Genomic DNA, 15,253 nt, shown 5'->3' on the forward strand with positions numbered 1-15,253 from the left:
GGGATGGTGGAGGAGCTGGCGGGGAAGGTGGGTAGTGTTCCCCCTTTGCCGCCATCCCCGAAGAAGAGGGGAGGAGGAGGGGGCTTCCGATGGAAAGCAGGAGGGAGAGGGGTGGTGAGGGGGAGGCCAAGCGCGCGATGGGCGAGGGAGAAAAGTTGGGGTCGGAGTTGGTGTCTCCCTCGCCCCCACTCCTGGTGGGTTTAGAACCCCCAGGCACGGTTAAGGATTGGGCAAACGAGGGGGGATCTTGTTACCTGCTTGGGGACATGGGATCCCACATCCTGAGCCTGACAAATGAAAGGAAGGAGGAGTTGGGTAGCCAATCCAGGATGCCGGGCACTCGGGTGCCCAATACCATTCCTGCATCCTGGATTGGGGAGATGGAGGAAGAGGGGGGGGGGCGTCAGGGGAGGGGGAAGACGTCCCTGCCAGAGGAGATGGAGCAGGGGAGCATCGGGTGAGTCTCCTGTTTTTGTTTTGGGTGTTTTGAGATTTAGCAGTTGGGTGGTATGTTTTTGTTTTTATTTTATTTAATTATGAAATCAAGTGTAACTTTTGTTACTTTAAATGTTAGGGGTTTGAGAGATATTGTCAAAAGAAGGGCAGTTTTTAGTTATTTAGAGGGTGTGGGGTTTGATTTTTGTTTTTTACAGGAGGTTCACCTGAGGGATGGTGGGGATGTTTGTAGATTTAGGAGGGAGTGGGTTAAGGGAGAATCGATTTGGGGTATAGGAGGGGTGCACTCAACAGGGGTAGGGATTTTGTGTGGGAATAGGGAGATTAAGGTAGAGAGCACTTTTGTTATAATGCAGGGGAGGGTTTTAGGGGTAGATGTAACTTATAGGGAGGGTAGATATAGGTTAATTGGGGTGTACGGGCCACAGGTGGCGGCAGACAGGAGGGAGATGGTGGACTGTCTGGCGCCCCTGTGTGTCACAAATAGGCACTTGATGATAGGAGGGGATTTTAATATAGATTTAGGATTAGTGGGGATAGCAGTGCAGGCGCCATCACCGGACTAATGGCTTGCCATGGTCTGGTTGATGGAGGCCTGCACACTACTCCGACAATGGCTGGTCCCACATGGCGCAACTCCAGGGGGGTTGCGCGGAGGCTCGACTACATTTTTCTAGCCAGGTCTTTGGGTCGGTTGTCTGGGCGGCTGTTGCCTGTGTTCTTTTCGGACCACGACGGGGTGCTCCTGCAGGTGGGGCAGCCAGTCTGCCTCTTCGGTAGGGGGGTACTGGAAATTAGACCGGGATGTGCTGGAGGAGCAAGCTTTCGTTGACGCCTTTTTGGTTTCTTTCGGGGGCTTGAAGGCCTCCGGTCCATGTGCGAGGGGTGTTAGAGTGGTGGGATTTAGTTAAGGTAAGGATTAGGGCTTTTATAATAGGATATTGTAGGAGGACAAAAAGGGAGGAAAGGAGGGAGGTGGATCGTATCCAAAGGTTGATTGAACTCGAGTACGAGGCAGGCAACCTCGGCGGGTCAATTGACTGGGAGAGATACACAGCCCTGAAGGCGCAGCTCAGGGAGCTGCAGGAGCGGAAGGCTCGAGTTTTCCTGGAGCGTGCACATGATGGCTTTCTAGAACATAATGAGACTTGTTCCGCTATGTTCTTTAAGTCGGTTAGGGCCAGACAGAGTAGGGAAGATAATGCATGGGGTGAGGGAAGAAGATGGTAGTATAGTGAGAAAACCGGAGGAAATGGTCAGGGTGACAACTGATCATTTCCGAGGTTTTTAAGGAAAGGGAAATAGATGTAGAGCAGGGAAATGTGTTTTAGAACACTTGTCCCGGCGATTGCCGGAGGACATTAGAGGTGTGATGGAGGCTCAGATCTCCCTCGAAGAGGTTGAGAGCGCTCTCAGGAGGATGGGAAAAGGGAAGGTGCCTGGGATGGATGGGCTGCCGGCCGAGTTTTACCTCAAGTTTTGGGGTATACTTGGACCAGTGGTCCTCGAAGTCTTGAAGGCCATCCTTGAGACGGGGGTCCCGGGGGGATCAATGGCGGTCGGTGTGCTGTCACTTCTTTATAAGAAGGGGGAAGCAACTGACCTTGGCAACTGGCGGCCGTTGACCATGCTGTGCGTAGATTACAAGCTACTTGCAAAGGTTTTAGCAGACAGGTTACGCACAGCCCTTCCCTACGTCGTCCATGAGGATCAGACGTGCGGGGTAGAGGGTCGCTCGATCAGATGGAACCTACAGTTGATCAGGGACTCCATCGCTTGGGTAGAAGATAGGGGGCTGCCTTTAATGGTAGCAGCGCTAGATCAGGCGAAAGCCTTTGATCGCGTGAATAGATCCTTTCTATTCAGGGTGTTAGGTAGATTAGGATTTGGGGAGAAGTTTATAGGATGGATCCGTACATTTTATGTCGGGGCAGGGTGCCGAGTTAGCGTAAACAGTCACTTAGGTGACGTTTTTGACCTCTCGTCTGGGGTCAGGCAGGGATGCCCGCTCTCGGCTCTCCTCTTCGTTCTGTACATGGAGCCTCTGGGGGCTGCCATTAGGGCGGACACAGGGGTGGAGGGCTTGCTGATCCCTGGAAGTGGCGGTCTCCGTGTCAAGTTGACACAGTATGCCGACGACACATCCTTGCTGCTTTGCAAGGACTCGTGCCTGACAAGGTCCCTTGCCATTATTGGGGATTTCACCCGAGCGTCGGGGGCGGTTCTTAACCACGTGAAGTCTTCCGTTAAGTTTTTCGGAAGATGGAGTGGTAGGACGGATGTGCCCGGAGGGTTATCTCTCTGTAACGGGGCCCTGAGGATACTCGGGGTCCATTTTGAGACCTCAGGCTCAGCGACGCTGAACTGGAACATGGGCATCGCAGTGGTACAGAGGAAGCTAGCGATGTGGAGGGCTAGGTCGTTGTCCTTTTTAGGCAAGGTCCTGGTTCTCAAGGTGGATGTATTGCCATCTCTATTGTACTTGGCGTACATCTACCCATTGCCGGCTAGTCTGAGGAGGCCTCTAGTGAGGCTGGTGTTTCAGTTCATGTGGGGTGGCAGGTACGAGTGGGTCGCCAGGGCACGCATGATCTGTCCCATCGGGGAGGGAGGTAGGGGGGTACCACATCTCCCCCTCAAGCTGGACGCAATTTTTGTTTCATTTCTGTTGACGGAGCTTGCTCAGCCAGTGCTACACCCGTCCGGTTACCTCCTGCGGGTGTTCTTCTCGTATCAGGCGAGAAGCGTAATGGTGTGGTCTAACACGGGTCCTCGGGCGGAACAGCTGCCGTGGCACTTTGGCCATGCGGCCAAGTGGCTGCGTGCGCACCCGAGGTTGAAGTCGCCCGAGTAGGTTTAGATCACAGGCACCTGTACGAGGAGGTTAGACGGGCAGTAAGTCCGGCACCTGTAGTGGGCATCCCGGCGGCGGTCTGGGAGGGAGTGCAGGCGCGGGGCCTGGACAACAGGCTCAAAGACCTGAATTGGTTGAGCCTCCACAAGTGTTTGCCGGTACGCTCCACCATGTACCGGCATAGCTTGGCGCGATCCCCCACCTGCCCAAGACCTTCTTGTGGCAGGGAGGAGACTGTGCGCCATGTCTTTTGGGACTGTGCCATTGCTGGAGTAGTATGGGCAAAGGCACGGGTGTTGTTAGGAAGGGTTAGAGGTGATTTTGTGTTGACGTGGGCTAGGTTAGAGAGAGGTGTAGGGAGAGCGAGGGGCACGGATAGGGATAGGTTTCTGCTCTGGCTTCTCATGAGCGTCTTTAAGCGAGGGCTGTGGGAAGCCAGGCAGAACATGGTCAAGACAGGGAGAGATTGGGGGGTGGAAGGAATAGTGAGGAGGGTGGAAGCAGATTTGAGGGGGAGGATGAAGAGGGAGGAGACGAAGTGGGGGCAGCACGCTGCACGGGAGAGATGGAAGGGGGGATTAGGGCTGGGGTTATTTTAGAATAGGGACGGGGAGATAGGGAAAGGTAGTGTGTAGGATGACGGGGAGGGACGATGCTCCCCTGAGTTTTGTTTTGGGGTTTTTGGTTTGTTTTGTTTTGTAAATTAAAATGCCATTCTATTGATTTTGTATGAAAGGTATGATTTTGTATTGAATGAATGGCATAGAACGTAATAAATTATTTTTTCTAAAAAATCTGTTCTTATCAGTTTAATATCTGATACGTCCCCCATCGGGGGACTACATATTAAATGGATTTTTCGAACAGGGAGTCGGAAATGGGGCTTGCTCCGTCCGCTCCACGCATCGACCCGGTATTGCAGTACCTCCGGGAACGGTGCAACACTTTTCTCCCATTGTCAAGGAAAAAGAAATACACCAAGCTATGTAAAACAGCTAGCAGAAGAAGAGAAGGAATGAAAAAGAAGAATCATCCAAACTGAAACAAGTGCGAAGCCCCCTTCATGGGGGTCCCCCGTTTTCCCGCCATTTTACTTAAAAAAAAAAAAACATTGGCCAGGAGAGTGTGTGTGTGTGTGTGTGTGTGTGTGTGTGTTTTGAGCCCCCCCCCAAAAAATACAATCACTTCACCAGGATTGTGTGTGTGTGTGTGTGTGTGTGTGTGTTTTTGAGCCCCCCCCCAAAAAAATACAATCACTTCACCAGGATTGTCTGTCTGTCTGTCTGTCTGTCTGTCTGTCTGTCTGTGACTTTTTACCCACAGCCCTCGAAAACTTGGAAGAGTGGGTTCGGGGACCACCCGCGGGGACCCGGCCTAGAGTGCACCGTGTGTGTCTCGGGCCCCGACCTCTGACTTCCATACGACTCTGGTTTCTCTTCATTACGCACAAGCCTTTCGCCTTTTACTAAAGACTTCCGTGGAGAGGAACACTTACGAGTTCAACGTATTTTTGGAAGGGCTTTGCTTCTGGCAGAGCCCGGTATCTTGTTTCAAGAGAAATTGACAGAGATGACGCCGAGACTTTTTGCTCAGGCGTTTGACTTGAAGCCGGCTGACCGACCGGCGTATTTTTTCCACTCAAAGTAGTCGCTCGGGCAATTGAGTTCAAGCCCGACGATGACTGGTGTATTTGCCGGGCATTGAACAAATAGTCGCACTAGGATTAAAGAGCTAGTGACCTAACGACGCATTAGCGACTTTTAAAAAAAACACACCCGCCTGTCACCAGGGGAAGCGTTGGGTGAGGAGGAGCCAACTTTTGCCAAACCGATGAGGTCTGCCGAGGCCCCGGGGCCCGGCGGGTGCAGGGGTCAATTTGTGGGTTATCGCTTCTCGGCCTTTTGGCTCAGATCAAGCTTGGTACCGAGGTGCCCCAGAGCTCGCTGAGTCAAAAGGTCGGAGGTAGGAGGGCGGTAATTTTTTTTGTGAGGATTTGGTTTTTCACCAAGCGGCTTCTTTTTTATTGGAAGAGAGCTTTACCGGACAAGATGGCAGAAAATGTTCCAAAAAGATCGGTTCCTGGGATTGGACTTGTAAACACGGTGAGGTTTGCATGGAGCAGCAAAGACATGGAGCCAATCGGGAGAGAAACATTTGGGAGATCTGTCTTGATGGGGATCCTGAATCTGACGGTTAAAGACGTTTTATGCCTTCAGGGTAACCCAATAGAGAAAGCCTATGATGTCACCTTTTACACCGAGGCAATGCATGACGAAATCATGAAGAAGGTGAAGGCTGTGGGAGATACGAGGCCTTTGAGTTACTACAAGGTCTCAAGTATGGCGAAGAATAACTTTAGGGTGGTAACTGTTAATATATACAACCCGCACGTCAAGGACGAGGAGGTAAGGGCATTCCTGGGGAGGTTTATGGACAACGTATCATCGGCGAGACTCCTCAGGGACTCCCTGGGGTTCTGGAATGGCAGGCGGGGTTTCCAGGCACTCCTCAGGGAGGACCCTACGGGATTGGGTGGATACCTCCATCCTCCTGCGATGTTCTCCCTGGGGGCTGACAGGGGGACGTTGTTTTACGCACGTCAGCCCCCCGTTCTGCAGGCGTTGTATGGCCTACGGTCATATCCTCGCCTCGTGCAGCACAAAAAAGTGCAGAATTTGTGGATCTGCGGAGCACGAGGCGAGGGACTGCGACGAGCCTAAGGCGTGCCACGGGTGTGGCTCGTCAGCACACCTGTGGCGGGAGTGCCCGGCTCGTCAGAGGTCATACGCGTCTGCAGCTGGGGGGGGAGCAGGAGCGGGGGATGGGGGAAGAAGAGGGGAAGGAAGGACATCACAGGAAAAGGACAAGAGAAAAGAACGGAAAGAAGAGGAGCAAGGAGCGACAGCAGGAGGGCAGGGGGAGAAAGAAGACACGGGAGCAGAAAAAGGAGAAGATTTGAAAGGAAGAAAGGGAGTGGAGGAGCGAGAGACACCGACAAGGGAGGGAGAGGTGGTGGAGGGGGTGCCGGTGGCGGGGGCTGGGGAGGAGGAGGAGGGAAGGGGGGTGAGGGAGTGGGGGGGACAGCATGTCGAGCGCCCTAGTGGAGGAGTTGAGGGGAATGGTGGAGGAGCTGGCGGAGAGGGGGAGTGGTGTCTCTCCGCTGCCTCCAAAGCAGAAGAAGAAAGGGAAGAGGGGGAGCTCGGCATGCTGTGAGAGGGAGGGGGTGAGGGGGGGAGGGGGTGGCCAAGCGTGTGATGGGGAGGGAAGAACGCCTTTGGCATCGCTGTTTGCCTCAGCCCCCAACAGCTGGTGGAGGGAGACTCCCAGGGCGTGGCGCTGGGCTGGGTGTCGGAGGGGGGATCTCAACTCCTGCTTGGGGAGGTGGGATCTCCTGCTCTCGACCTCAGTCCAGCTGCCTTTAGGGAGAGAGGAGAGGAGGGTGTTGGTGGGGAACCCAGGATGCAGGGAACTCCAAGGCCTAACACCATACCTGCATCCTGGGTTGGAGAGATGGAGGAGGACGGGGGGACGTCAGGAGAGGAGAAGACGTCCCCGCCGGATGAGACGAAGCAGGGGAGCATCGGGTGAGTCTCCTGTTTTTTGTTATTTTTTGGCTTAATTATGTTGATGTAGAATTTTATTTTTAAATGACATTTTCTGTTAATATTTTTAGTATAAATGTAAGGGGTTTGAGGGATTTTGTTAAGAGGAGGGCGGTTTTTAGTTTTTTGGAAGGGGTGGGTTTTGATGTTTGTTTTTTACAGGAGGTTCACCTGAGGGATGGAGGGGATGTCATCAGGTTTAGTAGGGAGTGGGATAAGGGGGAGTCAGTTTGGTGTATAGGTGGGGTTCATTCTACAGGGGTGGGGATTTTGTTTGGGAATAGGGAGGTGAAGGTGGAGGGCACGTTTGTTGTGATGCAAGGAAGGGTTATGGGGGTGGATGTCACTTTTAGGGATAGTAGGTATAGGTTAGTGGTGGTGTATGGGCCGCAGGTGGCGGCAGACAGGAGGGAGATGGTGGACTGTCTGACGCCCCTGTGTGTTACAAATAGGCACTTAGTGATAGGGGGGATTTTAATATAGATTTAGGCGTAGGGGAGAGAGTAGTGCAGGCGCCATCACCGGGCTAATGGCGTGCCATGGTCTGGTTGATGGAGGCCTGCACTCTACTCCGACAATGGCTGGTCCCACATGGCGCAACTCCCGGGGGGTTGCGCGGAGGCTCGACTACATTTTCCTATCTAGGTCTTTGGGTCAGTTGTCTGGGCGGCTGTTGCCTGTGTTCTTCTCGGATCACGACGGGGTGCTCCTGCAGGTGGGGTCGCCAGTCTGCCTCTTCGGTAGGGGGTACTGGAAATTAGATCGGGATGTGCTGGAGGAGCAAGCTTTCGTTGACACCTTTTTTGGTTTCTTTCGGGGGCTTGAAGGCCTCCGGTCCATGTGCGAGGGGGTGTTAGAGTGGTGGGATTTAGTTAAGGTAAGGATTAGGGCTTTTATAATAGGATATTGTAGGAGGACAAAAAGGGAGGAAAGGAGGGAGGTGGATCGTATCCAAAGGTTGATTGAACTCGAGTACGAGGCAGGCAACCTCGGCGGGTCAATTGACTGGGAGAGATCCACTGACCTGAAGGCGCAGCTCAGGGAGCTGCAGGAGCGGAAGGCTCGAGCTTTCCTGGAGCGTGCGCATAATGGCTTTTTAGAACATAATGAGACTTGTTCCGCTATGTTCTTTAAGTCAGTTAGGGGTAGGCAGAGTAGGAAGGTAATGCATAGGGTTAGGGAAGAAAATGGCAGTATAGTTAGAAAGCCGGAGGAGATGGTCAGGGTGACAACTGATCATTTCCGAGGTTTATTTAAGGAGAGGGAAATAGATGTAGAGCAGGGAAATGTGTTTTTAGAACACCTGTCCCGGCGATTGCCGGAGGACATTAGAGATGCGATGGAGGCTCAGATCTCCCTCGAGGAGGTTGAGAGTGCTCTCAGGAGGATGGGAAAAGGGAAGGTGCCTGGGATGGATGGGTTGCCGGCCGAGTTTTACCTCAAGTTTTGGGGTATACTTGGACCAGTGGTCCTCGAAGTCTTGAAGGCCATCCTCGAGACGGGGCTCCCAGGGGGATCAATGGCTGTCGGTGTGCTGTCACTTCTTTATAAGAAGGGGGAAGCAACTGACCTGGGCAACTGGAGGCCATTGACCATGCTGTGTGTAGACTATAAGCTCTTAGCAAAGGTCTTAGCGGACCGGTTGCGCACAGCCCTTCCCTACGTCGTCCATGAGGATCAGACGTGCGGGGTAGAGGGACGCTCTATTAGGTGGAACCTACAGTTGATCAGGGACTCCATTGCTTGGGTAGAAGACAGAGGGCTGCCTTTAATGGTAGCAGCGCTTGATCAGGCGAAAGCCTTTGATCGCGTGAATAGATCCTTTCTATTCAGGGTGTTAGGTAGATTAGGATTTGGGGAAAAGTTTATAGGATGGATCCGTACTTTATATGTCGGAGCGGGGTGCCGGGTTAGCGTAAACAGTCACTTAGGTGATGTTTTTGACCTCTCGTCTGGGGTCAGGCAGGGATGCCCGCTCTCGGCACTCCTCTTCGTTCTGTACATGGAGCCTCTGGGGGCTGCCATTAGGGCGGACACAGGGGTGGAAGGCTTGCTGATTCCTGGAAGTGGCGGTCTCCGTGTAAAGTTGACACAGTACGCCGACGACACCTCCTTGCTGCTTTGCAAGGACTCGTGCCTGACAAGGTCCCTTGCCATCATTGGGGACTTCACCCGAGCGTCGGGGGCGGTTCTTAACCACGCAAAGTCTTCCGTTAAGTTTTTCGGAAGATGGAGTGGTAGGACGGATGTGCCCGGAGGGTTATCTCTCTGTAACGGGGCCCTGAGGATACTCGGGGTCCATTTTGAGACCTCCGGCTCAGCGACGCTGAACTGGAACATGGGCATCGCAGTGGTACAGAAGAAGCTAGCAATGTGGAGGGCTAGGTCGTTGTCCTTTTTGGGCAAGGTCCTGGTTCTCAAGGTGGATGTATTGCCATCTCTATTGTACTTGGCGTACATCTACCCATTGCCGGCTTGTCTGAGGAGGCATCTAGTGAGGCTGGTGTTTCAGTTCATGTGGGGTGGCAGGTACGAGTGGGTCGCCAGGGCACGCATGATCTGTCCCATCGGGGAGGGAGGTAGGGGGGTACCACATCTCCCCCTCAAGCTGGACGCAATTTTTGTTTCCTTTCTGTTGACGGAGCTTGCTCAGCCAGTACTACACCCGTCCGGTTACCTCCTGCGGGTGTTCTTCTCGTATCAGGCGAGAAGCGTAATGGTGTGGTCTAACACGGGTCCTCGGGCGGAACAGCTGCCGTGGCACTTTGGTCATGCGGCCAAGTGGCTGCGTGCACATCCCGAGGTTGAAGTCGCCCGAGTAGGTTTAGACCACAGGCACCTGTACGAGGAGGTCAGACGGGCAGTAAGTCCGGCACCTGTAGTGGGCATCCCGGCGGTGGTCTGGGAAGGAGTGCAGGCGCGGGGTCTAGACAACAGGCTCAAGGACCTGAATTGGTTGAGCCTCCACAAGTGTTTGCCGGTACGCTCCACCATGTACCGGCATAGCTTGGCGCGATCCCCCACCTGCCCAAGGCTTTCTTGTGGCGGGGAGGAGACTGTGCGCCATGTCTTTTGGGACTTTGCCATTGCCGGAGTAGTATGGGCAAAGGCACGGGTGTTGTTAGGAAGGGTTAGAGGGGATTTTGTTTTGACTTGGGCTAGGCTAGAGAGAGGTGTAGGGAGAGCGAGGGGGACGGATAGGGATAGGTTTCTGCTCTGGCTTCTCATGAGCCTCTTTAAGCCGGGGGCTGTGGGAAGCCAGGCAGAACATGGTTAAGACAGGGAAAGATGGGGGGTGGAAGGAATAGTGAGGAGGGTGGAAGGAGATTTGAGAGGGAGGATGAAGAGGGAGGAGAGGAAGTGGGGCAGCATGCTGCCCGGGGAGAGATGGAAGGGGGGATTAGGGCTGGGGTTATTTTAGATTAGGGACGGGAAGATAGGGAAAGTTAGTGTTTAGGATGACGGGGAGGGATGATGCTCCCCTGAGTTTTTGTTTTGGGTTTTCGTTTGGTTTTTGAATTAAAAATGCCATTATTATTTGTGTTTGGATGGAATGTATGAGTTTGTATTGTTTTGTATTGTATGAATGGCATTGAATGTAATAAATTATTTTTTTCTATAAAAAAATCTGTTCTTATCAGTTTAATATCTGATACGTCCCCCATCGGGGGACTACATATTAAATGGATTTTTCGAACAGGGAGTCGGAAATGGGGCTTGCTCCGTCCGCTCCACGCATCGACCCGGTATTGCAGTACCTCCGGGAACGGTGCAACACTTTTCTCCCATTGTCAAGGAAAAAGAAATACACCAAGTATGTAAAACAGCTAGCAGAAGAAGAGAAGGAATGAAAAAGAAGAATCATCCAAACTGAAACAAGTGCGAAGCCCCCTTCATGGGGGTCCCCCGTTTTCCCGCCATTTTACTTAAAAAAAAAAAAAAAAACCTTGGCCAGGAGTGTGTGTGTGTGTGTGTGTGTGTGTGTGTGTGTGTGTGTTTTTGAGCCCCCCCCCAAAAATACAATCACTTCACCAGGATTGTCTATCTGTCTATCTGTCTATCTGTCTGTCTGTCTGTCTGTCTGTCTGTCTGTCTGTCTGTCTGTGACTTTTTACCCACAGCCCTCGAAAACTTGGAAGAGTGGGTTCGGGGACCACCCGCGGGGACCCGGCCTAGAGTGCACCGTGTGTGTCTCGGGCCCCGACCTCTGACTTCCATACGACTCTGGTTTCTCTTCATTACGCACAAGCCTTTCGCCTTTTACTAAAGACTTCCGTGGAGAGGAACACTTACGAGTTCAACGTATTTTTGGAAGGGCTTTGCTTCTGGCAGAGCCCGGTATCTTGTTTCAAGAGAAATTGACAGAGATGACGCCGAGACTTTTTGCTCAGGCGTTTGACTTGAAGCCGGCTGACCGACCGGCGTATTTTTTCCACTCAAAGTAGTCGCTCGGGCAATTGAGTTCAAGCCCGACGATGACTGGTGTATTTGCCGGGCATTGAACAAATAGTCGCACTAGGATTAAAGAGCTAGTGACCTAACGACGCATTAGCGACTTTTAAAAAAAAACACACCCGCCTGTCACCAGGGAAGCGTTGGGTGAGGAGGAGCCAACTTTTGCCAAACCGATGAGGTCTGCCGAGGCCCCCGGGGGCCCGGCGGGTGCAGGGGTCAATTTGTGGGTTATCGCTTCTCGGCCTTTTGGCTCAGATCAAGCTTGGTACCGAGGTGCCCCAGAGCTCGCTGAGTCAGAAGGTCGAAGGTGGTAGGGAGGAGAGTTTTCTTGGGTTGGAAACTTCTTTAATTTTCCCTCCAAATTTTTTTTGGAGCTCATTTATCAAGAAAAATGGCGCGGATTTCAAGCAGCAGATCGGTTCCTGGTATGGGTCTAGCAAACACGGTACGGTTTGCATGGAGGGATAAGGAGTTGGAGCCAGCCGGGAGAGAAACCTTTGGGAGGACGATCCTGATGGGGGTATTGAAGCTGGCGGTTAAAGACGTTTTTTGCCTCCAGGGGAATCCCACAGAAGCCGCTTATGATGTGACTTTTTACAATGAGGAAAAACATGATGAGATCATGCAGAAGGTGAGAGAAGTTGGAGCTGGAAGGCCGATGTGCCATTACGAGGTCACAAGCTTGGCGAGGAATAATTTCAGGGTGGTAACCGTAAACATCTATAACCCCCATGTCAAGGACGAAGAGGTGAGGGCCTTTCTGGGGAGGTATATGGACAAGGTATCCTCAGCAAGGCTCCTCAGGGACTCCCTGGGGTTTTGGAATGGGAGGAGAGGGTTCCAGGCCCTACTCAGGGAGGACCCAAAGGGACAGGGTGGCTACCTCCATCCCCCCGCTATGTTCTCCCTGGGGCTGACAGGGGGACGTTGTTTTATGCACGTCAGCCCCGTTTTGCAGGCGTTGTATGGCCTACGGCCATACCCTCGCCTCGTGCAGTACAAAAAGTGCAGATTTTGTGGATCTGGAGAGCACGAGGCGAGGGACTGCGACGTGCCGAGGCGTGCCACGGGTGTGGCTCGTCTGCACACCTGTGGCGGGAGTGCCCGGCTCGCCAGAGGTCATACGCGTCTGCAGCTGGGGGGGAGCAGGAGCGGGGGATGGGGGAAGAAGAGGAGGGGATGGAAGGCCGGCTCAGGACGTGAGCACAGGCCCCGAGGGGAAGGCCACAAGGAAGGAGGAGGAACAAGGAGCGGCAACAGGAGTGGAGGCAGACAAGGAAGGAACGGGAGCAAAAGAACTGGGAAGAGAGGAGGAGGAGGAATGCAAGAGAGTGGAGGAGCCTGAGAGAGAAGAGCGCGAGGGGGGGTGGTGGCGAAGGAGACGGTGGAAGGACCAGTGGAGGAGGAGGAGGAGGGGGGGAGGCGGGAGTGGGGGGAAAGTGCCCTGGTGGAAGAGATGAGGGGTATGGTGGAGGAGCTGGCGGGGACAGAGGGGGGTATCTCTCCTCTACCACCATCACCAAAGAAGAGGGCGAAGAGGAGGGTGCGTTTGGCTGACAGTGAGAGGGAGGCCAAGAGACCGATGGGGGCGGGAGAGACCTCTGGGTTGCCGCTGGATTCCCCAAACCCTCAACTTCTGGTGGGGGGGGGACCCACCTAACAAGGCCCAGGGCTGGGTGGATGAGGAGGTGGGGAGTTTTTTGTTTGGGGACTCCGTCTCCCCTATTCTCTTTCAGACCAGCTATAGCGCTGGGGAGGGGGAGGAGTGTGCGGGTAGACCCAGGATGCAGGGCACCCCGGTGCCAAACACCATTCCTGCATCCTGGGTTGGTGAAATGGAGGACACGTCGGGTGTACGGACGGCGCTCCCGCCGGTAGACATGGAGCAGGGGAGCATCGGGTGAGTCTCCTGTTTTTTGTTTTTCTGTTGGGGTTTAGTTTTTTTCTTGAGTAAAGGTTGATTTGTTTTATTTATTATAATTATTCATGGGGTTAAATTTTACGTTTGTTAGTTTAAACGTAAGGGGATTAAGGGATTTTGTTAAGAGGAGGGTGGTTTTTAGTTATTTGGAAGGTGTGGGTTTTGATTTTTGTTTTTTGCAGGAGGTTCACCTGAGGGATGGAGGGGATATCAGTAGGTTTAGGAGGGAGTGGGACAAGGGGGAGTCGGTTTGGAGTATAGGGGGGTGCACTCATCGGGGGTAGGGATTTTGTGTGGGCATAGGGAGGTAAAGGTGGAGGGTTATTTTGTGGTTATGCAGGGGAGGGTGTTGGGGTGGATGTCACTGTAAGAGATTGTAAATTTAGATTAGTGGTGGTGTACGGGCCACAGGTGGCGGCAGACAGAAGGGAGATGGTGGACTGTCTGGCGCCCCTGTGTGTTACAAATAGGCACTTAGTGATAGGAGGGGATTTTAATATAGATTTAGGGGTAGGGGGGGATAGTAGTGCAGGCTCCATCACTGGGCTAATGGCTTGCCATGGTCTGGTTGATGGAGGCCTGCACACTACTCCGACAATGGCTGGTCCCACATGGCGCAACTCCCGGGGGTTGCGCGGAGGCTCGACTATATTTTTCTATCAAGGTCTTTGGGTCGGTTGTCTGGGCGGCTGTTGCCTGTGTTCTTCTCAGACCACGACGGGGTGCTCCTGCAGGTGGGGTCGCCAGTCTGCCTCTTCGGTAGGGGGTACTGGAAGTTAGATCGGGAGGTGCTGGAGGAGCAAGCTTTCGTCAACGCTTTTTTTGGTTTCTTTCGGAGGCTTGAAGGCCTCCGGTCCATGTGCGAGGGGGTGTTAGAGTGGTGGGATTTAGTTAAGGTAAGGATTAGGGCTTTTATAATAGGGTATTGCAGGAGGAAAAAAGGGAGGAAAGGAGGGAGGTGGATCATATCCAAAGGTTGATTGAACTCGAGTATGAGGCAGGCAACCTCGGCGGGTCGATTGACTGGGAGAGATCCACAGCCCTGAAGGCGCAGCTCAGGGAGCTGCAGGAGCGGAAGGCTCGAGCTTTCCTGGAGCGTGCGCATAATGGCTTTTTAGAACACAATGAGACTTGTTCCGCTATGTTCTTTAAGTCAGTTAGGGGCAGGCAGAGTAGGAAGGTAATGCATGGGGTTAGGGAAGAAAATGGCAGTATAGTTAGAAAGCCGGAGGAGATGGTCAGGGTGACAACTGATCATTTCCGAGGTTTATTTAAAGAGAGGGTAATAGATGTAGAGCAGGGAAATGTGTTTTTAGAACACTTGTCCCGGCGTTTGCCGGAGGACATTAGAGACGTGATGGAGGCTCAGATCTCCCTCGAGGAGGTTGAGAGCGCTCTCAGGAGGATGGGAAAAGGGAAGGTGCCTGGGATGGATGGGCTGCCGGCCGAGTTTTACCTCAAGTTTTGGGGTATACTTGGACCAGTGGTCCTTGAAGTCTTGAAGGCCATCCTTGAGACGGGGGTCCCGGGGGGATCAATGGCTGTCGGTGTGCTGTCACTTCTTTACAAGAAGGGGGGAAGTAACAGACCTTAGCAACTGGCGGCCGTTGACCATGCTGTGCGTAGACTATAAGTTGTTAGCAAAGGTCTTAGCGGACCGGTTGCGCACAGCCCTTCCCTACGTCGTCCATGAGGATCAGACGTGCGGGGTAGAGGGCCGCTCTATTAGGTGGAACCTACAGTTGATCAGGGACTCCATCGCGTGGGTAGAAGACAGAGGGCTGCCTTTAATGGTAGCAGCGCTAGATCAGGCGAAAGCCTTTGATCGCGTGAATAGATCCTTTCTATTCAGGGTGTTAGGTAGATTAGGATTTGGGGAAAAGTTTATAGGATGGATCCGTACTTTATATGTCGGAGCGGGGTGCCGAGTTAGCGTAAACAGTCACTTAGGTGACGTTTTTGACC

The 15,253-nt window shown here is 53.1% G+C and overlaps 2 non-coding genes and 2 pseudogenes across 2 annotated transcripts; all 4 read left to right on the forward strand.

The window, feature by feature from the left end:
• Nucleotides 1–4,086: 4,086 nt before the first annotated feature.
• On the forward strand, nt 4,087–4,257 carry LOC123736320 (uncharacterized; annotated as a pseudogene).
• A 474-nt stretch (nt 4,258–4,731) lies between these two features.
• LOC123736310 (U5 spliceosomal RNA) lies at nt 4,732–4,848 on the forward strand. Its single transcript, XR_006766047.1, has one exon. It is a non-coding gene; the product is annotated as a U5 spliceosomal RNA (small nuclear RNA).
• A 5,665-nt stretch (nt 4,849–10,513) lies between these two features.
• Nucleotides 10,514–10,692, forward strand: LOC123736300 (uncharacterized; annotated as a pseudogene).
• A 439-nt stretch (nt 10,693–11,131) lies between these two features.
• On the forward strand, nt 11,132–11,248 carry LOC123736312 (U5 spliceosomal RNA). The gene has a single exon (XR_006766048.1). It is a non-coding gene; the product is annotated as a U5 spliceosomal RNA (small nuclear RNA).
• The last annotated feature ends 4,005 nt before the right edge of the window (nt 11,249–15,253 follow it).

This window comes from Salmo salar, unplaced genomic scaffold, assembly GCF_905237065.1.
Source record: "Salmo salar unplaced genomic scaffold, Ssal_v3.1, whole genome shotgun sequence".
Classification (NCBI taxonomy): Eukaryota; Metazoa; Chordata; class Actinopteri; order Salmoniformes; family Salmonidae; genus Salmo; species Salmo salar.